Source organism: Mirounga angustirostris, unplaced genomic scaffold (assembly GCF_029215605.1).
Source record: "Mirounga angustirostris isolate CCGP_5_RB_7025 unplaced genomic scaffold, mMirAng1.0.hap1 SCAF_11, whole genome shotgun sequence".
NCBI lineage: Eukaryota > Metazoa > Chordata > Mammalia > Carnivora > Phocidae > Mirounga > Mirounga angustirostris.
In genome coordinates this window covers 15,263,743-15,286,472 of record NW_026991719.1, presented here as the reverse complement: position 1 = coordinate 15,286,472, position 22,730 = coordinate 15,263,743, and the positions used below count along the sequence as shown (strand labels likewise).

At 44.8% G+C, this 22,730-nt stretch overlaps 1 protein-coding gene across 13 annotated transcripts in view; it reads left to right on the top strand.

The window, feature by feature from the left end:
- The window catches only part of ADGRG2 (adhesion G protein-coupled receptor G2), a 131,094-nt gene that overhangs the window by 32,159 nt on the left and 76,205 nt on the right, over nt 1-22,730 (top strand). For 7 of the 13 annotated variants that reach the window (XM_064573843.1, XM_045875651.3, XM_045875624.3 and 4 more), the window contains 2 exons: nt 19,022-19,069; nt 20,315-20,441. The exons of 2 other annotated variants lie outside the window; for them this stretch is intronic. The gene's annotated coding sequence lies outside the window, so the exon portion shown is untranslated. Of the gene's footprint in view, nt 1-16,366; nt 16,549-19,021; nt 19,070-20,314; nt 20,442-22,730 lie in introns of all 13 variants that reach the window. 4 more of the 13 variants (XM_064573845.1, XM_054507454.2, XM_064573844.1 and 1 more) reach the window with 3 other exon arrangements.

Genomic DNA, 22,730 nt, shown 5'->3' with positions numbered 1-22,730 from the left:
ACTTCCCTGCCTTGATTTTCTACTGGATACTTATTACTAATAACCTATAGATTTAATTGAGCAGCTAATAATGTTTTTGGTGTAGTTTTGTTTTGCTGTAACTGGGATAGACCCCCCCCCCGAAATACACCATGCCTGTAAGAAGATTTATTTTCCTGTTTTTAAAAATAATGTATCTTTATTGTTAAAATTTTAGAAATTCCAGAAAACCTCAACGAAACAAATATAATCCAGCCTTAGTCCCACCCTTCCCCCTAGAGTTGGCATTTTGAGGTGGCCTAAGAAAGTAAGTTTACACCAGCTCTAGAGGGAGTACATTTTCTACTCCTATAACTTTAGCTAAGCAGCTCATAAACAGATGAAGCTTTACTGTGTTCTCTAAGTATTATAAATTTGATCCCTTTAAGATAGTTTCTCCTCTATATTTTCATCTGAAGCTGGTCTGAGAGAAAATATCAGATCCCTGATCTGGCCTAGTCCCAGCTCTAGAAGTAAAGAAAAAACATGGAGGAGCAGCTGAGTGAAAAGGAATATCCCCTCACTTGGAGTTAGGGTTTCCTGGCACGTCGGCAAAGCATTGCCTGACTCCTGCCAACACGAACATCTTAGTAGAAATGATCATGTAGTGACTTAGTCTCTCTTTGCTGGCTTTCTTTTTTTGTTTGTTTTTAAAGATTTTATTTATTTGTTTTTAAAGATTTTATTTGTTTGAGAGAGAGTGAGGGAGAGAGAGCTAGCACAAGCCACGGGAGGGGCAGAGAAGCAGAGTCCCCGCTGAGCAGGGAGCTCGGGAGCTCGATATGGGAAGTCCTGGGACCCTGGGACCGTGACCTGAGCCGAAGGCAGACACTTAAGCGACTGAGCCAGCCGCCCAGGTGCCCTGACTTTCTTTATAGTATGGAGCAAGTTGCACATTCTCTCGGTGTCACCGTCTCCTCTAAGAATGTGATTCATCATCTCCTGTGTTGGTTCACAGTGCTCTTTTAAAACCTATCATTGTTTCGGGCGCCTGGGTGGCTCAGTTGGTTAAACGACTGCCTTCGGCTCAGGTCATGATCCTGGAGTCCCTGGATCGAGTCTCGCATCGGGCTCCCTGCTCGGCAGGGAGTCTGCTTCGTCCTCTGACCCTATCCCCTCTCATGTGTTCTCTCTCTCTCATTCTCTCTCTCTCAAATAAATAAATAAAATCTTAAAAAAAAAAAAAAGCCTAAAAAAAAAACAAAACCAAAAAACAAAACACCTATCATTGTTTCATATATTTGTCCATTTCCATTTTTATTTGTTTGAGTGCCCCAGTGGCATGTAAGTTCCAGAAGGGCACAGTTGTATCTGTCTCGCTCACTGGTGTGTTCTTAGTGTGTCATGGAGTGCCTGGCATGTGATATTTACTCACTAAATATTTGTTGAATGGGAAGGCTCCTGAGCAGGGCAGGGCACGCTCACCCTCTGTGCGGCGAGGTTGTCCTCCACCGGCGTCAGGCTGGGGACGACCCCATGGGCTGCAAGAGAATGAACCACCCCCCCAACGTGGCCCTGGCCCCTCAAATACACTTTCTCTTCTAGTCTCCAAATGCCTTAGCGAATGACAAAGTCCACAATTCGACCATCCGAGTTGGTTTAAAGCGCCAATGCGTTTTGAGCCGGGCGGCTCATTAGGCCTTCACACTCAGGGATGGCGAGCGGATATTATTGGCTACATTCCTGGGGGGGACTGTGAGTTCCTGGGGGCAACTGTGACGGGGTGGGGATGAGGAGCGGAACGCAGGGAAGGGAGGCAGAAGAGGGGCTGGACAGGGTGGGACGGCCCGGGAGGGAAGAGGGCAGACACAGGGCAGTGGGCCCACCGCCGACACAGTCTCTTCTGGGGAAGCATACTCAGTTTCCCCGCCCCGGCCCAGGCGTGTGAATCAGCCATTAGCGGGGTGCCGACACACTCAGCAGTTAGAGTGCTGTGCTCACTGAGAACCGATATTCTTGGGCACGTGCTGTGAGCCAGGCTCTACGCTGAGCGCTTTTCCTGTACTTACTCTTGCACATGAAGACTTCAGGACACAAATACAGTGATTAGCCCTGTTTTATGGGTAAGGAATCCGAGGTGGAGAGGCGTTGCATATCTGTGAGCACTGCGTCCTGCAACTTGTGACATTAAATATTGGCCATTCTTTTTTTTTTTTAAGATTTTTATTTATTTAATTGACAGAGAGAGAGAGAGAGTGAGAGAGGGAACACAAGGAGGGGGAGTGGGAGAGGGAGAAGCAGGCTTCCCGCTGAGCAGGGAGCCCGATGCGGGGCTCGATCCCAGGACCCTGGGATCATGACCTGAGCCGAAGGCAGTCGCTTAACCAACTGAGTCACCCAGGTGCCCCAAATATTGGCCATTCTTATCATGACTCAGTAAAAGCATCTTGCTGCCTTCCTATACCTCCCTTTTTTCTGCAGTATCCTACATGTGAAAATGCTTTGTCAATTTTGTCAGTAATTTGCCATTATTACTATAGGATAAAGGCAGTTTATAATACTTCTGAATGTGAGTTTTAACAGTAGATATTTGGATATATTGTACACATGTTTTTACTTGCATGAGCATACTACATCTTTATTCAGGCAGGATCATTTTCATATCAAGTGTTATTTTTTAATCTATATTCCTTTTTTTTTTTGGAAGATTTTATTTATTTATTTGAGAGAGAGAGAGAATGGGGGGGAGGGACAGAGGGAGAGGGACAAACGGACTCTCTGCTGAGCAGAGAGCCCAACACAGGGCTTGATCCTAGGACCCCGAGATCATGACCTGAGCCAAGGCAGATGCTTAACCGACTGAGCCACCCAGAGTCCCCCTCCTTTTTTTTTTAAGATTTATTTATTTGAGAGAGAACATGCAAGCAGGGGAAGAACAGAGGGAGAGGAAGAGAATCCTCAAGCACTCCCACTGAGCACAGTCTGACTCGAGGCTCCATCCCACCATCTGATCCCACCATCTCTAGATCATGACCTGAGCCCAAACCAGGAGTCAGATAGATGCTCAACCGACTGCACCACCCAGGCGCCCCTTTCAATCTGTATTTCTAACTATAATGCTGGTAACTACTCTTTATTGAACATTTGTTATGTGCTAGGGGTTGTTTTAGGTGTTTGTTTTTTTTAAAGATGTATTTACTTAGAGAGCGAGCGTGAGCACACTAGCGAGAGGGCAGGGGGAGAGGGAGAGAGAATCTCAAGCAGACTTAGGGCTTGATCTCATGACCTGAGCTGAAACCAAGAGCTGAAACCAGGAGCCGAATGCCCAACCAGCTGCACCACCCAGGCGCCCCCTAGCGGTTGTATATATACTTACACAGTTATGTGTCCCAGCGAGTGTGAGATGGGTACTACTGATATGCTCTACGTTTTACAGATGAAGAAACTGAAGTACACAGAGAGACTGACTTGCCCGAGGTTTTAGGGGCTCATGTCCCTTGAAATGACTGCCATTTACTTCATGAGTGGTCAGGGTGACTTTTCTTCACTATGCTTAACATTTCTTGACAGTTTACAGGGAGTTAGCAAGTTAGTGAATATTCCTGATGAAGCCCACTAGCTGTAAACTGACTTTGCCATTTTGGTCCATTTCCTTTCAACCTGACCCTTACCAAGAAGAACCTGGGAGACTGTCTGAAATATTCTGTTTCATATTCACCCTGAACTTTTTTTACTGCAAAATTTTCCGTCCATCCCCGAGACTAACCTATGTGACTGTTATACTTCAGATGAGAGAAATAATGTTTGCTTTTTCCCTCCGCATCCTGTTCATTACTCTTGTTGAGTCACTACTTTTACCAGCAGAAGGTTTTTGGCATTCCATATGCTGACTAGCAAAGTGTGGATTATTGGTCAACGTCTGGATGGCAGAAGGACTTGGAGTTGTTGCCTCTGGAGAGTGGCCTTTCTGCAGTCAACTTTGCTGACCCCTCATAAGAGTTCAAGGTCAAACTAGGTGGCACATCTGTTACCACACTCCTTTCCCTGCAGTGTATTTTTTATTTTAAAGATTTTATTTATTTATTTGACAGAGAGAGAGCACAAGTAGGCAGAGGGAGAGGGAGAAGCAGGCTCTCCGCTGAGCAGGGAGCCGGATGTGGGGCTCGATCCCAGGACCCCAGGATCATGACCTGAGCCGAAGGCAGCCACTTAACCGACTGAGCCACCCAGGTGCCCCTCCCTGCAGTGTATTAAAGTGACTTTTAACCAGCAGGCTCACTGCATCTCACAGTTCATGGAGACTTTGGGGTCTGTCTGGTGGCAGGTGATCAGCTTTGAGAGTCGATTCCTTCATGAGTTATGCTCCCATTTTCCCAAAAGATCTGGGGAGTTTAGGTTCGTACTGGAAGGGGAAAAAAAATAATACTCCCACATCACTTGGAACACCTCAGTTTGGGAAAAATCATTAAAAAAATACTGTGAAGCCACCCATGCTGCATTAGTGCTGGAGGGTCATTTGGGAAAAGGCAGTGTTCAGACACTTGTGGGAGGTAGGACTTTTATGGGCTGTTTGTGTGTCCAGTTCTGCAGTCTTCGGAGGACTCCACTGGGGCTGTCAATGAAAACCATTGAATCTGTCAGGTGGTTTGCTAGCTTTCCTGGAAAAACACACTGACAAATCACAGCACTGGGTGGGTCCAGGGGGATAGTACTAAAAAAAGAAGAAAATGGATGGCCTGCTCTGGTGTGAGGCCAGGGCTTGGTGCCACAGCCAAGTTCGCCAGTGAGAGAGGAGTTTCCACCATCTCTGGCTTTCCCCACCCTATCTTACACCATCCAGTCTGCAAAAATAACTCCACTTCCGGGGGAGCCAAGTAGTCACTGAAGGCACCCTGAGCAAAAGGTAGTGTTGATGCTTTGAGAGAACATCCTGATGAGGGAGGAAACAAAATAAAACGAGAAGGCCAGTCTCAAATGGGAGATTTTCCTGGATGGACGAGAGCTGCTTGGAATGGCATTGACTTCCAGTTTCTAAGGAGCAGCCAAGCAGACCTCTACTATAGGCAAAATCCCTCCTTGGGAATCTCTTCTCCATCCCTCTCCTTTTGCCCTCTCCAAGTCAACAGCAGCTTCCCACTTCAATGCTCCTGTGTTGTCCATTCCTGACCCCATTGGGCCCTCCCCAGTCATCCGTGCCTGTGGTATCCCTACTCACCAGCAAAGCTGACCTGATCAGGTAAGTCACACTTATCTGTTCATGACCATAGTAGTTGAAATTTGTGCTCTATAATGGGTTGCTAGACCTTAGAAAAAAGAATCCTTGAGAGGTGGTCTTTTAGACAGCAGTTAAAAACTAGGAACTTTTAGGGTACGAGAGGAGTCCTACTCTAGGCAAGCTCTCACGGGCCTTCCAGGTCACCATCATCTTCAGTCCCTCTGATAAAGAACATCTTTGCGTCCTCACAGCAGTGTTCTTTTGACTATGAGCATGTGGTATGACACCATTCATCCATGCGGAGGAGTTGACTGGAGATGGTTCTTTCCTTCACAGAACACGTCCGTCTATCCTTTCCCTGTGCAAACACAGACTAGCCTTAATTTTGAAGAGTCTTAATTCGAAGCCACAACTAACTGCAGGTGATGTGATCAGCTGTCCAAGGCTACTGAAAGGACAAGTGGAGGACTGAGAAGTGACGGCTGGGTTTGGCCAGGTGGAAGTCATGGGTGACCTTGATAGGAGTGGCCCAGAAGGCTGACTGAAATTCATTCAAGAGAGGCTGGAAAAAAGAAGTGGAGAGACCGAGTATGGCCCCGAAGTAGGTTCCGTTAAGGACTAGCTTAGGAAAAACTTTGCTTCCTCAAAGGATTTTTTATTTTTTTAATATTTTATTTTATTTTATGTTTTAAAGATTTTATTTTTTATTTGACAGAGAGAGACACAGTGAGAGAGGGAACACAAGCAGGGGGAGTGGGAGAGGGAGAAGCAGGCTTCCCGCTGAGCAGGGAGCCTGATTTGGGGCTCGATCCCAGGACCCTGGGATCATGACCTGAGCCAAAGGCAGATGCTTAACGACTGAGCCATCCAGGCACCCCTCAAAGGATTTTTTTAAAAAGTATTTTATTTTTAAATAATCTCTACACCCAATGTGGGGCTCACAACCCTGAGATCAAGAGTTGCACGCTCTACCAACTGAGCCAGCCAGGTGCCCCAATCTTGAAGGATTCTTTTGTTTTCTTCTCTTCATGGATAAGAGTTCAGAATGGAATATGACTGATTTTTTTTTTTTCTATCTGGACACCAAAGAGCCACATTTGTGCTTTGATAATACAAATAGGAAGGCCTTAGGACCTAGTTATCTGTTTTATAGTTCCCCTCCTTGGTGGACCTCCTTCTCTGATATTTTTTCAAGATTTTATTTATTTATTTGAGAGAGAGAGAGCAAGAGAGACAGCAAGTGGGGGCAGGGAGAGGGACAAACACACTCTGCCCCGAGTGCGGACCCCAACATGGGGCTCGACCCTAGGACTCTGAGATCATGGCCCAAGCTGAAATCAAGAGTCGGATGCCCAACCAATTGAGCCACAGGCGTCCCCCTCCTCTGATTCATATATTCTCCTTGAAGCTATTTTTCTTTGTGGGGGGTGGGGCATACAGAGTGCCATTTTGTCATCTGTAGTCTTGGTTGTTAATTACCTCTTGGCCTCCATGGAACAAGTAGGGTCTCTAAATAAAAATATTACTAGAGATTCTAAGACACAAGCCCAATGTGAAATTCTTCTCTACCTCTCCAGAGACCTCTCTGAGGACAGGTGCAAGGACAGAATTTTAAGATGCTAAGGATAAGGGGGATGAGGCTGGAAGGCAAGAGCTGAAAAGAAGGGCCTGTGTACCTACCACTCAGAGCTCCAGAATTGGTTTCCTGCTCTTCCCACATCAGTCTATGCGCCTTCCCCTGTGGCATTAGGAAGTGTCTTTTTTTTTTTTTTTTAAAGATTTATTTATTAGAGAGTGTGTGCATGAATGGGGGGGTAGGGGCAGAGGGAGAGGGGAAGCAGACTTCCTACTGAGCATGGAGCCCAATGAGGGGCTCGATCTCAGGGCCCCGAGATCACGACCTGAGCCGAATGCTCAGAGTCGGATGCTTCATCGACTGAGCCACCCAGGTGCCCCCAAGCTCATCTTTTTAGGGCTGGTTTCTGGTTAATTTTACCCACTCTGGTTTTTTCTTTCTGTGCCCCCGCCCCCAATTAGGCCTTGACTGTCTACTAGGCTGTCTTTTGTTGTTGTTTTTACCTGACTCATTTCCAGGTTGTCTCACAGGGACTGATGTGAGGGGAAAGGCTGGGAATTGATGCTAACGCTATAGAGATTATATGTGGCCACAGAAGCCAAAAGCACTCGGAGGAAGCATCCCGTACACTTGAAAGCTAACAACAGTGGAATGCTGGGGCACTGCCGGGGCCAGTAGGGGAGCTGCAGATGGGACTACCAGAGGGGCCGTGGCTGTGGCAGGAAGGCACTCTGGGCCATGTGTGCAGAAGTCCGAGGAACTGGGCTCTAGTCCACACTTGGCCACTTACTAGCTCTGAGCCTCTCTTGCCTCAACTGAAATCGAGGCTCTGCCTTCCACTGGCTCATATTTAATAGCCAGTCCAGACGCAAGGCCCATCAGCGCTCCCTTCCAAATACTTCTCAAATATGTCTGTTTTATCACCACCACCACCATCCTCAGCCAAACTAGCATCTCTCTTCTCAGATATGATCATCCCTTCTTCATTGGTATAGAGCCGGACCATCTACTGCCCATGGGCCAGATCCCACCAGCCCCTTGGTTTTGAAAATAAAGTTGCTTTGGCACACAGCCACACCCGTTCGTTTACATTGTGTCTGTGGCTGTTTTTTTTTTTTTTTTTTTTTAAGATTTTATTTATTGTCAGAGAGAGAGGGAGAGAGAGAGAGAGCGCACAAGCAGGGGGAGAGGCAGAGGGAGAGGCAGAGGCAGACTCTTCCCTATGCAGGGAGCTCAATGGGGAGCTCGATCCCAGGACCCCGGGATCGTGACCTGAGCCGGAGACAGATGCTTAACCAACTGAGCCACCCAGGCGCCCAAAAGATTTTATTTTATTTTATTTTATTTTATTATTTATTTATTTGAGAGAGAGAGAAGGAGAGAGAGAACACATGAGAGGGGATAGGGTCAGAGGACGAAGCAGACTCCCTGCCGAGCAGGGAGCCCGATGCAGGACTCGATCCAGGGACTTCAGGATCATGACCTGAGCCGAAGGCAGTCGCTTAACCAACTGAGCCACCCAGGCGCCCCAAGTGGCTGTTTTCTTGCTGCAGTGGCAGACGAGTGGTTGCCCCAGAGATCCTGTAGCCTTCAAAGCTAGAAATATTTACTATGTGGCCCTTCACAGGAAAAGTTTGCTGAGCCCTGGGAAAACTGATTTGTATAATTATTTTGAATCTTCCTCCTTTTCTGATCTCTTAATTCTATTGTGCGTGTGTGTGTATGACATAAATCTATAGTTTCCCTTTCCTTGATTATACATCTTACTTTGAATTTTTGTTTTATCGAATTGCTCAGACCTTCAGAACAGTATTTGAGATGGAGAGCAGAAATCCTGAACTGGAACCCCCACTTCCACTCTGTCCCCCTCTAATCCATTTTCCACTCAACAGCCAGAACAATCTTATCAAAATGTGAACATATTACCCTCGGTTTAAAATCCTTAAGTGCCTTTCCATTGCTCTGAGAACAAGACACGAATCCTCACCTTGGCCACCAAGAGCTGGTATGAGCTGAGTCTTGCTCCTTCGGCCTCATCCCTGAGTGCGCCCCCGGACCTCTGTGTCCTGGCCTCTCTGACATGGTCTTAGGTCCTCTCATGGGTCGTATTCTCTCCTGCCGCAGTGCCTTTGCACACGCTGCTTCTACTTTGTATGGTCTTTCCCTGCCTCTTTTCTGGGTTAACTCCTTCCACTTATCCTTTGGGTTTTAGCATCACTTCCTCAGGGAAGCTTCATTGACAATGAAGCTTCAATTGACAATGTTTGAGGCAGCAGTCTTCCTGTGCTCTGCCAACGGCAGCATTAAGAAATTGAGAAAAATCTTGGGCGCCTGGGTGGCTCAGTTGGTTGAGCGACTGCCTTCGGCTCAGGTCATGATCCTGGAGTCCCGGGATCGAGTCCCGCATCGGGCTCCCTGCTCGGCGGGGGGTCTGCTTCTCCCTCTGACCCTCCCCCCTCTCATGTACTCTCTCTCATTCTTGCTCTCTCAAATAAATAAATAAATCTTAAAAAAAAAAAAAAAGAAATTGAGAAAAATCTTAGAAATCTGTACCAGAGGGTCTACTTCCAATTTACACTCACTGATGGAAACCATTAAAATTTCCATCCACCTGACATTTTGGTGCTCAGTTTAGAAGTACATTCACACATGTCCCTAGAGAAGGAAAGAACTTCTCCAGGGAATCCTAAGGGAGAGAGTTCCATTTAAAACATCTCTCTCTCTCTTTCTCTCAGCCACACACACACACAGACACACACACGCAAATATTTATCCAACCCTGACATCTAATTTGACCTTTCTAAACATTAATGTTGTAACCACAAACAAATGGTATGTTCCAGGCCAGCAGGGAAAAGTAAGCTTTTAGAAAGTCTGAAAAAACATCATTCAGAGGAAAAATAAGTTAGAAAGGGAATAAAGTGCACACTATAAATATGGAAGTGGAAAGAAAAGCATCTTAAGAAATGACCTTCTGTCTTCTGAGTACTGAGTGGTTTGATGTCATTAGCAAGATGATCCTATTGATTGTCTTTTATTCGTGTAGTAAACGAATGGAAATCTAAGCATTTTACCACTCACAATGCATTGTTTCCTGTAGTTATAAATATATTTTCCGCTTACTTAGCCTGAGCAGCCATTTGAGAGAAGGGGTCTTGGGCTATGCCCTTTAACCCTTGGGTGTCTGACTAGAAAGGTCCATTTTCTTTTTTTTTCTTAAAGATATTCATGTATTTATTTATTAGAGAGAGCACGGGGAGGGGTAGAGCGGAGGGAGAGAGACAAGCAGACTCCACGCTGATCTGTGGAGCCCAGTGTGGGGCTCGATCCCACGACCCTGAGATCATGACCTGAGCCAAAACCAAGAGACGGATGCCCAACACACTGAGCCACCTAAGCACCCTGAAAGGTCCATTTTCTTATGGCACTTCCCCTCTGGTGTGTAGAGGGGAGGGCTAGAACACCTCAGTAGCCCACTCAACGGGTCACAGTGACAAATGACTCCCCCAGGGAGATTATCACCAGCAAATGTTCAGAGATGGGCTGCAAACTCTGCCAAGAGTCTACCTTATGGCCTGCTGGTCCCTAGAAACATCTTGCATCACTTTATGAGTGGGGCCATTGACCTTGCAAAGTCTGCAGAGTCGGAGTGAGTTAGAGGCAAAAAGGAGGCGGGCTGTGATTGAGAACTAGCCCAGGCCAGTGGCTTGAACTGATGTGTCCCAAATGGGTACTTTGTATTAGGAGAAAAAGAAAGCAAGAACTGTGGGGGGTGGGAAATAACGAAAAACAGGAAGGGTAGACAAGGGAGAGAAAGAATGAAGAGGAAGGAGAAGAAGAAAGACTTGGTATATAAATTGGCTTTTCCTGTGTAACAAAACACCCCCAGATTCAGTGGCTTAATAGAGCCACAGCCATTTCCTTAATTCTCAGTTCTGGAGTCTGCACTTGGCCTAGGCTCAGCTAGATGGTCCTGCTGGTCTCAGTTGGGCCTCATTCATGCACCTGCAATCAGCTGCCAGTCAGCTCGCTGATGGTCCCTGGGGGTTGGCACAGTGGTGGTGACTGGGCATGTGCTTTCGCCATCTGGCAGGCTAGCTCAGGCTTGTGTATGTGCTTACATGGTGGTTCGAGGTTTTAAGAGCCGTAAGACAGCGCAAACTTCCATGCTCAAGCACTTTTCAAGCTTTTGCTTGTATCACATTTGCTAATGTCCCATTGGGCATAGCAAGTGGCAAGGCCAGCCCTTTCAGGGGGTGGAGACATAGACTCCACCTCTTGGTAGGAGGACTTGTAAAGTCACCTTGCAAATGGACAAGCATGCTGGGATAGCAAGGATGTATGGCTAGTTCTGCAATCTACCACCAAAGGGAAGGGCTAGAAATTTCTTTTGTGGCCACAGTTGGCAGAGACACAACAGCGTAGGGATTGAGTGTGAGGCTCTCACAGTGAATTAAAAAATGGTATATATTTTTTAAAGATTTTCTTTATTTGAGAGAGAGAGGAGAGAAGTGAGAGAGTACAAGCGGGGAGGAGAGGGAGAAGCGGGCTTCCTGCAGAGCAAGGAGCCCGATGCGGGGCTCGATCCCAAGATGCTGGAATCATGACCCAAGCCGAAGGCAGATGCTTAACCAACTGAGCCACTCAGGCGCCCCTAAAAAATGATATTAATATATCACCAGGTTCCTATCTTCCACACTTTATCTGTCAAGTATGGCTGGATAATAAGGTAACTTCTTACTCATTTCCAGTGGGAACAATGAAATCTTTATGGGCAAAAGTTTCTTTGTCTTTTACTCCCCGAAATTGGACTAAGGGACAGTTAAGTGTTTAGTGCATCTCATGTGGCAAATATATTTGGAACAGAAAGATTTTAACGCACCATACTTTATTTCTAGCCCCAATATGGTATCAAGTGTAAAACAACAAAGGAGAAATTGATGTGGTGGTTTTCTTAGTTGCTTGGTGGAACCCACCCTACCAGCACAATTATTTGGTTTTTATCTTCATTTATGTATGTTTTCATTGTATTTTATTTCGTTACTGAAAATGCAATATCAAAACATAGTTTAAGTAAAGAAAAATGCCCAGCATTTGTTACTACCCAGTGGGAAGAGAAGTTAAGAGAAAGTATCAGGTATGACAATTTGGATTGATTTAAGGTTGTGATAGTTACCTAAATTCAGTTTTCCTGGTGAAATGTTTTCAAAGAAATGGAAGATGGTTTACCTCAGGTTAACTTTGTATAAATATAGCTTACCGTAAGCCTTGCATTAAAAGTGTTCTTCTTGTGAAACCGTACACTACTGCCCTGTGAAAGAATTAGTTGCTATATCCTTGCATACGCATTTACTTTTCAGGTGGTAATTATTTGTACGCTAAAGCAAGTCATGCCCTGTTTTGAAACACCTTTATTCCACCATGTCCAGTGGCCGGCTGTGGGCGCCTCCCTCGGAGGGTTGGGTCTGGTTATCAGGGAGTCATTCCAAGGTGGGTCTCTCATCATGTGGTCTTCAGTACTGCTTCTGCAGCTCTGGACAGAGGTAACCATCTACATTCTAGGCCCTGGAATAGTTTGGCAAGTGTCAGGCTAGGTAAGGGGAGGGGAGGAAAAGAGGGACAACCGAAGGATGGAGGAGAGAGAAAGAGTACGGGTATACTTCAGAGATACTGTGGGTTGGGTTCCAGGCCCCCACAACAAAGCAAGTCAAATGAAGTGTTTGGTTTCCCAGCACGTACGTAAGCAATCTTTATACTACAGCGTAGTCTATTAAGTATACAATAGCATTATGTCTTAAAAAACGTTGTACATACTTAATTCAAAAATACTTTATGGCTAAAAAATGCTAACCATCATGTGAGCTTTCAGCAACTTGTAATCACTGATCACTATAACAAATACAATAATAATGAACAAGTTTGACATATTGTGAGAATTACCAAAATGGGACATAGAGACACAAAGTGAGTAGATGCTGTTGGAAAAATGGTGCCGATAGACCCGCTCGATGCAGGGTGGCCACAACCCTTCTGTTTGTTAAACAACAAAAAACCACAAACCCCCACAAAAACAAAAACAAAAAACTCCCCCCAAGCCCCATAGTATCTCTGAGGTACAATAAAGGGAGGTGCAATAAAACTGAGTTATATTGGGCGCCTGGGTGGCTCAGTTGGTTAAGCAACTGCCTTCGGCTCAGGTCATGATCCTGGAGTCCCAGGATCGAGTCCCACATCGGGCTCCCTGCTGTCTGCAGGGAGTCTGCTTCTCCCTCTGACCCTCCCCCCTCATGCTCTCTCTCTCTATCTCATTCTCTCTCTCAAATAAATAAATAAAATCTTTAAAAAAAAAATAAAAAATAAAAAATAAAACTGAGTTATACCCGTAGAAGGGAAAGAACAGAAGAGAACAGTGGGGAGAGGGGAGGAGAGAAAAGAAAGCTCTGAGTGCTGCAGAAAAAAATAGCCTGGTGCTAACGGTTGCAAGAGACCCACCAGCTACTTTTCCTGGCCTGGTTTATTCCATCTCGGCACGAAGCCTCACCACAGGGACTATGAGGTCATCTTTTTAGATGTTTCAGAAAGCAATTCCAAAAGTGTTCTCATAGTCACTTCTACAGTAGAACAATGATCACTCCCAGGACATTCTTCCTCCTGATTAACTTACTTCTGGGGCCATGGTTTAAGCCCGCTTTTCGACATCCTCTCTGCCTGTGGTAGAGCTGGAGAACACCTAGCCGCCATTTTCTTTCTGCGAGAGCTTTGTGTACTTAGCAGCTATCTTCATAATCCACCACAGCTCCCATGTGGACGTGCAGTTTGACTTTTCTTCCCCCAGCCTGTTCAGATTATATTTTTAATATGTTCAGTTGCTTTTCTGCTCCATCTCTCCAGGGTCCCTCCTGGCCATCCTCTGCTTCGCTCTTCATGCTTCAGCAACATCCAACTGATTCTAAATCCTGCCCACTCCATGCCAGTCGTTGGCTCTGTGTCTTGGTTTAGGCTGTTTCTTCTCTGGAAAGCTCTTTCCCATTTCTTCGCATAAAGGGCTTTGTGCATCCTTTGGGATGCAGCATGACTGTTACCTCCTTGAGGAAATGCTCCTAGATCCATTTCCCTGCACGGTTTACTGTCCTTCCTCAGAGCTCCTGCTGTGCCTGTGACAGAGCCCACAGCTGGTTCATATGGCACTTCCAGAAAACTTGACATTCTGGATTCAGGCTCTGTTGATTCTCTTGACCAGGCATCCTTGTGCAAGGTGCAACCTGCGCAACCATATGGAGAGGCCCTGTTATTGGCATGTAGTAGGTGTTCGGTAAATGTTTGCTGAATGAAATATCTTTAGAATTTTCCAAAGCTTTGTCACAATTGAACTCTTCTTGAATGGTGGCATCTAGAACTGAACACACCAGTCTGTGTAGGTAAAGATCTTACTAGGTTGGGTCTGACCAGCAATGGGGCCACCAGAAAGTTCTAGAATCACTCTTTTTTTTTTTTAAGATTTTATTTAATTATTTGACAGAGAAAGAGAGACAGCGAGAGAGGGAACACAAGCAGGGGGAGAGAGAGAGGGAGAAGCAGGCCTCCCGCCGAGCAGGGAGCCCGATGCGGGGCTCGATCCCAGGACCCTGGGATCATGACCTGAGCCGAAGGCAGACACTTAATGACTGAGGCACCCAGGCGCCCCGAGTTCTAGAATCACTCTTGTTCGTTCCTTGATGGTAATACGTACTACTCTATAGTCAAGAACCTGCATATCCCTGACCTTCTCCTGTATATGCCCGCAAACCTAACTTTCACCATCATCTCTATCTGTGCAATTTGCTTTTTCTCCTAGTGTGGAGAAGCTTCTCTTTGCTTATTTCTGCCCTTGTTCCCAAATTATCACAACCTCTTTGTTCTCTGGTTGTTTCTTCCATGGTGGTGTCAACACCAGAAACTGTCAGCCACTCTGCCCCTCAATCTGGGCCACTAGTTAATCGTTAGGTTTCATATTAAGTACTGAGTCTTTCAGGATGCTGTATGTCACCAGCGGGTTTTTTTTGTTTTTGTTTTTTTAGTTTTTTTTTTATTGATCCTTGGACCAGCATCGTATTACCCCAGAGGGCCGCGGTACAACCGTCTGGGGCTGGCTGACTGTTACCTGTGTACTTGGCCTGTTTTGCTGATTATCCCCAGGATGCTTGGGCCCTGTGGCTGGCACCCGGGGCCTCTGATCAGGCTCCGAGCACAGGAGTCCTGATTCTTGGATGTGGCTTGCTTCTCTGAGAGTTTACTCAGCGCTGGAGCAGGGCTTGAACTGCATACAGAGATCATTTCCTTCCCACCCAAGCCCTCCCCCCCACCCCATCCCGCTCACTCTGGTATTACCCTGGCTTTTAGCCAGTTTGATAAATAGAGGAAGTTGGATGCATTTCCAGCCTCCCTGATGTCATGGTTTGGGGCAGTCTGCAACTGGGGGAGGTTTCAGTTAATCCTAGCAATTGGTGAATTTGCTGTTCTCCTCTGAGCAGTTTCTCTGTTTTGTGCCATGTGTCCTTTTGTGACTTGCCCTTTCCTTTCAATGATGTAAGAAGCCCAAACATTGGCAATCACTAATGTTTTGTTCCTGGAGGCTGGTGCTGATTGGGTCCTGATTCCTGTTTAGTTTCTGTAGGAGATAAAGGATGGTGGGTTTGTGGTGACAGTGGCCAGGAGGGACCCCAGGGGCTGAAGGATGTGGAGCTCTTTCGTTAAGTTGAGGCCTCTTTGTCCATCAGGCATTGCACATCATTGCTTTTGACGTTCTCTTCCACAACTTGCTCAAGTGAGTTTCTGCTCCCCGGCTGGGAAGCTGATTTCTTGGCTCCGCAACCAGGAGGCTTTGTGCTTTCATTGGGGCCTTTCTAATTGGATTAGGGCTGGGCCAGGGGAGACGGCCTCCAGCTGAGCGAGTGATGGCATTACCTCCTAGTTAGCCTCCCTCGGAGCTTACTTGGGAGCTCTTTCTGGAGAACCTGGATGGCTTGGTCCTCTGTCTCTTCTGCTTTTCTTTGCTAGAAGAAATATATTTAATTGCATAAGTAATACACAGATATGTGTCTTGTGTTCTCTTGGGCTTCATCTTCCCCCCCCCGTCACACTGCTTTCTGTGGAGGCTTGGTAGGTTTCCTTCCAGGCTTTTTCGTGTGCATTCTTACTTGTTACTACATAAATAAGCATGCATATGTATAGCTTTTCTTGTTTCTTAACAGATCCTAGTATATGTATTATTAACAAACTTGATTTTTTCTTTTGGTTTACACGTATTCACAACAATCTCTATATGTCAACATGTAGATCAACTTCATCTTCTTAAGCATCACATAATATTCCATAATATGGATGGACCATCATTTATTTAACTATTCATCTACTGATGGAGAGAGACTTAGGCTTTTTTCCCCAGTCACATGAAGCTGCAATGACAGCTTTTTTGTGTGTGTCAGTATTTCTGTAGGGACAACCTCTGGAATGAGAATTTCTGGATCAAAAGGTATGCACACTTAACATTGCAAAGCCTAGCTACACTATTCTCTCTTAGTTGAGGTTTCCTTTCTTTTCTTTTTTTTTTTTTAAGATTTTATTTATTTATTTGACAGAGCACGTGCGAGAGCACAAGCAGGGGGAGCAGCAGAGGGAGAGGGAGAAGCAGGCTCCCCACTGTGTAAGGAGCCTGATGCTGGTCTCGATCCCAGGACCCTAGGATCATGACCTGAGCCGAAGGCAGACGCTTAACCAACTGAGCCACCCAGGTGCCCTAAAGTTGACACCAACAGTGTATGTGAGTGTTCATTTCCCCACATGCTCTACAGCTTTGGATATTTCTAGCATTTTACATTTCTTCATCCAGTGGGCAAAACAAACTTTATTGTTGTTCGACTTCTTTTTCTACCTGAAAGTACTCCAAAGGAGCAAAGAGAGCCTCGTGTTGTTTATTAATAAACTTGGTGACCATGAACCATGAAGTGTTTCATTGTGGCTGTCAGTAATGTTTTGAAGAGGCAATGTGCTTGAGGTATGAAATATCATCAAAAATCCCTAGGTAGAAAATCTTTGTTTGCACAAATGTGAAGTGAAATTATTTCCATACTCAAGTCGCAATCAATTTGTTTCTTTGATTATTTGAATGCTTTTCAGTTGTTAATCCTACATTCATTCCACATTGAGCACTGGGCCATGTGTTTGTAATTTGTTCATTCTAGGACAGGATGACATGCTTGGCCTTCATTTTTGTCTTCTTTAAACATTGCTTAATGAAGTTTTTCTGACATATCAAGCTTTATTAAGAACCTTTTTTTTAAAAAGATTTTATTTTATTTTATTTATTTATTTTTTAAAAATTTTATTTTATTTATTTGAGAGAGAGAGAGAGAGTGAGAGACAGAGAGCATGAGGAGGAGGAGGGTCAGAGGGAGAAGCAGACTCCCTGCCGAGCAGGGAGCCCGATGCGGGACTCGATCCCGGGACTCCAGGATCATGACCTGAGCCGAAGGCAGTCGCTTAACCAACTGAGCCACCCAGGCGCCCCAAAAAGATTTTATTTTTAAATAATCTCTACACCCCGTCTGGGGCTTGAACTCACAACCCCAAGATCAAGCGTCACATGCTCCACCAACTGAGCCAGCCAGATGCCCCAAGAACTACTTTTTGTTTTTTGGTAAAGAACATATCAGGGGTGCCTGGGTGGCTCAGTGGGTTAAGCGCCTGCCTTCGGCTCAGGTCATGGTCCCAGGGTCCTGGGATCGAGCCCTGTGTCCGGGCTTCCCGCTCAGCCGAGAGTTTCCTCCTGCCTCTCCCTCTGCCTCCCCCCTCATGTTCTCTCTCTCGTGCTCTCTCTATCTCAAATAAATCTTAAAAAAAAAAGGACATATCATGATCAATAGAAACTCACCCTGACTCCTTATTTCTTCTTTGTTTTTTGTTTTTTTTTTAAAGATTTTATTTATTCATTTGAGACACAGAGATACAGAGAGAGAGAGCATGAGCAGGGGAGAGGCAGAGGGAGAGGGAGAAGCAGGCTTCCCGCTGAGCAGGGAGCTCGATGTGGGACTCGATCCCAGGACCCCAGGATCATGACCTGAGCTGAAGGCAGACGCTTAACCATCTGAGCCACCCAGGAGCCCCTTTATTTCTTCTTTGAATTCATATCTTGGATTCTTCCTTGAGCATTGAACTTCTGTCTGTTGACTGAAACCAGAAGTAGGTCATTTGGTTCCAAGATTACCTATAGATTGTTTGCTCTCGTAACTCTTGATTTGAAAATCATTATGCCTGTATTTCACATGAAGGGATACCATTGTGTGACGGGACTGTCCTCTTCGAGTTAATAGTTATACCAGTGTTTTGGTTTGGAAGTGGGCATAGTGGAATATTGTGAAAGATATAAGTCGGGTTGTCACCAATGCACTCTGCCTTGGGTGGGCATACTCTTCCCTTCACTGGTATGCATCCGCCTTGTCCCTCACTCTTGTCCTTGCCAGTACCCCCACAACCCCTTTCAACTCTGAGCCAAACTTAACACTCAGTAGAGTTCTTTATTTGGCCCCTCTGTGGAGAAAGAATTCTGCCTCTGGTTTTAGGTGCATTTAGAGACATAAATGACCCAATTGTTGCTATCAAGGAGTTTAGGTTCTAGGGAAGTTAAGTCACAAAACCATGTAGAAGTAGGGCGCCTGGGTGGCTCAGTTGGTTAAGCGACTGCCTTCGGCTCAGGTCAGGATCCCGGAGTCCCGGGATCGAGTCCCGCATCGGGCTCCCTGCTCGGCAGGGAGTCTGCTTCCCCCTCTGACCCTCCTCCCTCTCATGCTCTCTGTCTCTCATTCTCTCTCTCTCAAATAAATAAATAAAATCTTAAAAAAACAAAACAAAACAAAACAAAAAAACCATGTAGAAGTAACTAACAAAGCATGGTCTCTACAAGGTACTACCTCCCCCCCAGATCCGATCACTACATTGTCCAGTGCCCCTGCCATGCTGTTAATGAAGCCTGAGACTGAGCAGTAATACACGCTACTAAAACACTAACACGGCCAGCCCCAACACCAGCTTCAGGCTGGTCTTGCAGTTGAAAATGAGTTCTTTGGGAGCAGGCTTTGCTTCCTCCATTTCTTTTGTTATCTCTGCTTCCACGTTCAAGCCCTGTATACCGCAGGGGGTCTGCGGGCCACAGCCAACGGGCTGACGGTAGCTTGAAGCATTATAGTGCCAAGAGGGCCCACTTCACATTGATCTAGTTTTCTTTTTCTCATTTTCAGATTTGTGCAGAGTCTCTCCATCTTTTCTTTTGAATTTCCTGCTGCCAGGTGAGTGAGGCTTTTTTTACATGATAATGGTGTAGAAATAACATGTTTGGTTGGTTGGGTTTTTTTTCCCTCTCAAATGACCTCCCTTCATTTCAAATCCCTACCCCTTAACTACTGTATTCTTTTTTGTTTGGTTTTGTCTTTAACTCCTCACTCCTACTTGGAGCCTTCTTCTTCAGACATTTTCTTTTCTTTGCGTATTCTATTGTGCATCCATTTCTTCTTGCTAATCCAGTTGTTTTTTAAGAACTTTCAGAAGTGGGTACAGATTTTGAAGTCACTTGGTGCAGTGAAATCTGGGGAAGGAAAACGATTGTTTCCAGAGAACTCTTTGGGATTTGGTTTCACTCTTCCTCTTTCCTTCTTTCTCCCTGGACTGGCTTCCCTGTCTCCAACAGCTCTTCTCATGCTTTGAAATGGACTATTGAACGTTCTCTCTCTTTTTTAAAATACATTTGTTTTTTGGTTTTTTTTTTAAGATTTTATTTATTCATTTGAGAGAGAGAGAGAGAGCACAAGCAGGGAGAGCGGCAGGCAGAGGAAGAGGAAGAAGCAGGCTCCCCACTGAGCAGGGAGCCTGATGCGGGGCTTGATCCCAGGACTCTGAGATCATGACCTGAGCTGAAGGCAGTCACTTAACCAACTGAGCCACCCAGGTGTCCTTGAACGTTCTCTTTTTTACTTAAAGTGCTGTGCCCATGCAGCTTCCAAAGGCTCCTCCCAACCATATTTCAGCTCCCAGCTCTCTTCTACACAGAAATTTTTAAACCACTACTGACTTACACTTCCTGTTTCCTTTGAGACTCCTAAATATTGGTTATTTCTGGGACTTCACTGGTATAAACAATAGAAATCTTATGACCAATGCAAGTATTAATTGCAATTAATAAAAATTATAATGATCCTGTTATAATTGAAATGATAAATAACAACATAGTTATTATGTTAAATGCTGATACGTTATTATTATAGATAAGGTTAAAATATCTGAGCAGAGTCACCCAGCTAATAAATGGCCAAGCTGGGCCTTGAAGCAGGAGTTGGCATGGTGTGATGACAAAGGCCAGGAAGGGCACAGAATATTGGTGGGTGGTTTGCTTTTCTTAGTACCTCACTTCTAATCAAATAAGATCTTCTGATGATACAAACCATGTACTTCTGCCCCATCCCTGTCCCTATCCCCCAGTGTAGATCACCATCTTGAGGGTACTTTTAAGGAGAGTCTCCTATTTTTCTCCTCTGCAGATTGACGGAATTACCCTGCGGCAACAGATTCCAGACCAAATCAATTAAAAGTCTTTTCCGAGTGCCTGCTGTGGGTGGAGTTGCGTGCTGCTGGGCTTGGGGTGAGGTGGAGACGGAGTCTGTACAGGCAAGGATACTGTGTTCCGGTGCCTTGGTGTTCTTTTTGGGCTAAGTTGAGTCTCATGGACCATGACGAGAACGTTAAAAAAAAAAAAAAAAGTCACTATTTCTTTGGCTACACCAATGACCAATGAATCTAAGTACATAGTAGCTATAAGTTCTCGAGGGCAGGAAAGATATCTGTCTTGTTTGTTGTAGTATCATAAGTCCCAAGCGTAGTACCTTGTATGTAATAGAACCTCAACACAGTTTTATAAACCAGATGGATGAATGTGGGAAATAATTCCCAAATCTATTTACATTTAGCACCAGAGTATACTGTAAACTTGTCTTATAATTCTGCTTGTAATAATAGCTAACACTTTTTGACTATACGAAGTCTTCATTATGGTACTTAATTTCATTTCTACAGAACCCTATGAGGTAGATTTTATCATGACCTCCAATTTTTAGATGAAGAATTGAGGTCCAGAGAGCTTAAGGAACAGGTGAAGGTTACCCTGTAAGTGGTGGAGCCCTGGGTTCGAAGGCAGGCCGTTGGCTCTACCAGGCATGCGCTTGTTCAACATACTTAACCATGCACTGGGAAAGGAGCCTGAAGAATGAGGGGAGAGACGAAGTGGGCTTTCGCTTTGCCTTGGGTCTTCACACATCAGGTAATGAAGAGGCAGAAAGAGGCTGGGCGATTGCAGGTAGGACAGTGGAGTTTGGACATGAGTGAGGGAGTTGGAAAATATCGGGCCTTTCACAGAGTTTTGTATTTGTTTACTTTAAGTGCACAATTTATTTCTAATCTTGCACATCTGATAATGATTCACTTGTTTTATTGAATAAAGCTTCCCTCCACCCCCCGCCCCCCCCCCCCGCCGCATTAGAAAGCACTTAATGCTTATTAAGGAAATCATTTTGCACTGCAAAGACCAAACAAATCATGTCCTTCCATTTGCTTCTAGAGACATGAAAGCTTCATATTACCATCATGCTGGATGGTTCCCCATTGACCTGACTTTGTGCAATGACAAATGATACACAAAGCTGCCATTTTGGAGTTCATATGCAGCACTTACCACTTAACCCCGTTTCTGTTGTCGTTAGGACATGGGCTTTTTTGGGCATATGAGATGTCATTTCTCTTACTACAGCGTTGCTGGCTTTAGTTCTTGGTGACTTCATCTTCAAAAAATTTTGTTGCTGAAGTTCGGAATGGTTCCTTTTGTCCTATATTTATTCAGATTACCCTAGTTTACAAGATTTGAAATTGCTGTTAGACATTTCTGTGAGCATTCCAGAGACTTCTGTAAATAGTCTTATTTGATTTATAAAATGGGTAAAAATGTGAGGACTTTCCTTGTCAGGTTTTGGCACCACGGTTATCCTAGCCTGGTAAAAATGAGTTAGGCTGTGCTCTCTTTCTCTATTCTTGGAGTTTTTGTGAGATTGGAATTCTTGTTTTTTAAATATTTGATAGAATCACCAGTGAAAATATCAGGGACTGGACTTTTCTTTGTCTTTCGGAAAATTTTTGAGACTTCTAATGATTAGACATCTACTCATGTTTATGATTTCTTCTTGATTCCTTTTTGGTTAAGTTTTATGTTTTGCATAGGGATTTGCCCATTTCTATCTAGATTTTCAAAATTATTGAATAATGTTATCCCTAAGATCCTTATATCTTGTATGTTTATAGCATTTTCAATTATATTGCTTTTTAAATTCTTTCCACTGATTATTTGCTGGTGCTCACTCTCTTTTCCTCCCCTTTCTCCCTCTCCTCCCCTCCTCTTAATTTTGCCAGAATTGTCTCTCCAAAGAACAACCTTGGCTGTGTTAATAACTTTTATTTTATGTCTTTTTTATATATCATTATTTAATGCTTTTTATTATTTCCTTTTTATTTTTTTTAAAGATTTTATTTATCTTGAGAGAGAGAGAATGAATGGGAGTGGGGTGGGGTGGGTAGGAGCAGAGACAGAGGGAGAGAATCTCAAACACACTCCCTGCTAAGCGTGGAGCCCGATGTGGGGCGCCATTGTATGACCCTGAGATCATGACCAGAACTGAAATCAAGGGTCTGATGCTTAACCTACGGAGCCACCCAGGCACTCCTAAAAGATTTTCTTTTTAAATAATCTCTACATCCAATGTTGGGGCTGGAACCTACAACTCCAGGATCAAGAGTTGCATGTTCTACTGGCTGAACCAGCAGGTGCCCCTCTAATATGTACATTTAAAATGTAAATTTCACTCTAAAGATCTTTAGTTCTATCCTACATGCTTTGAAATACAGTCTTTTTTA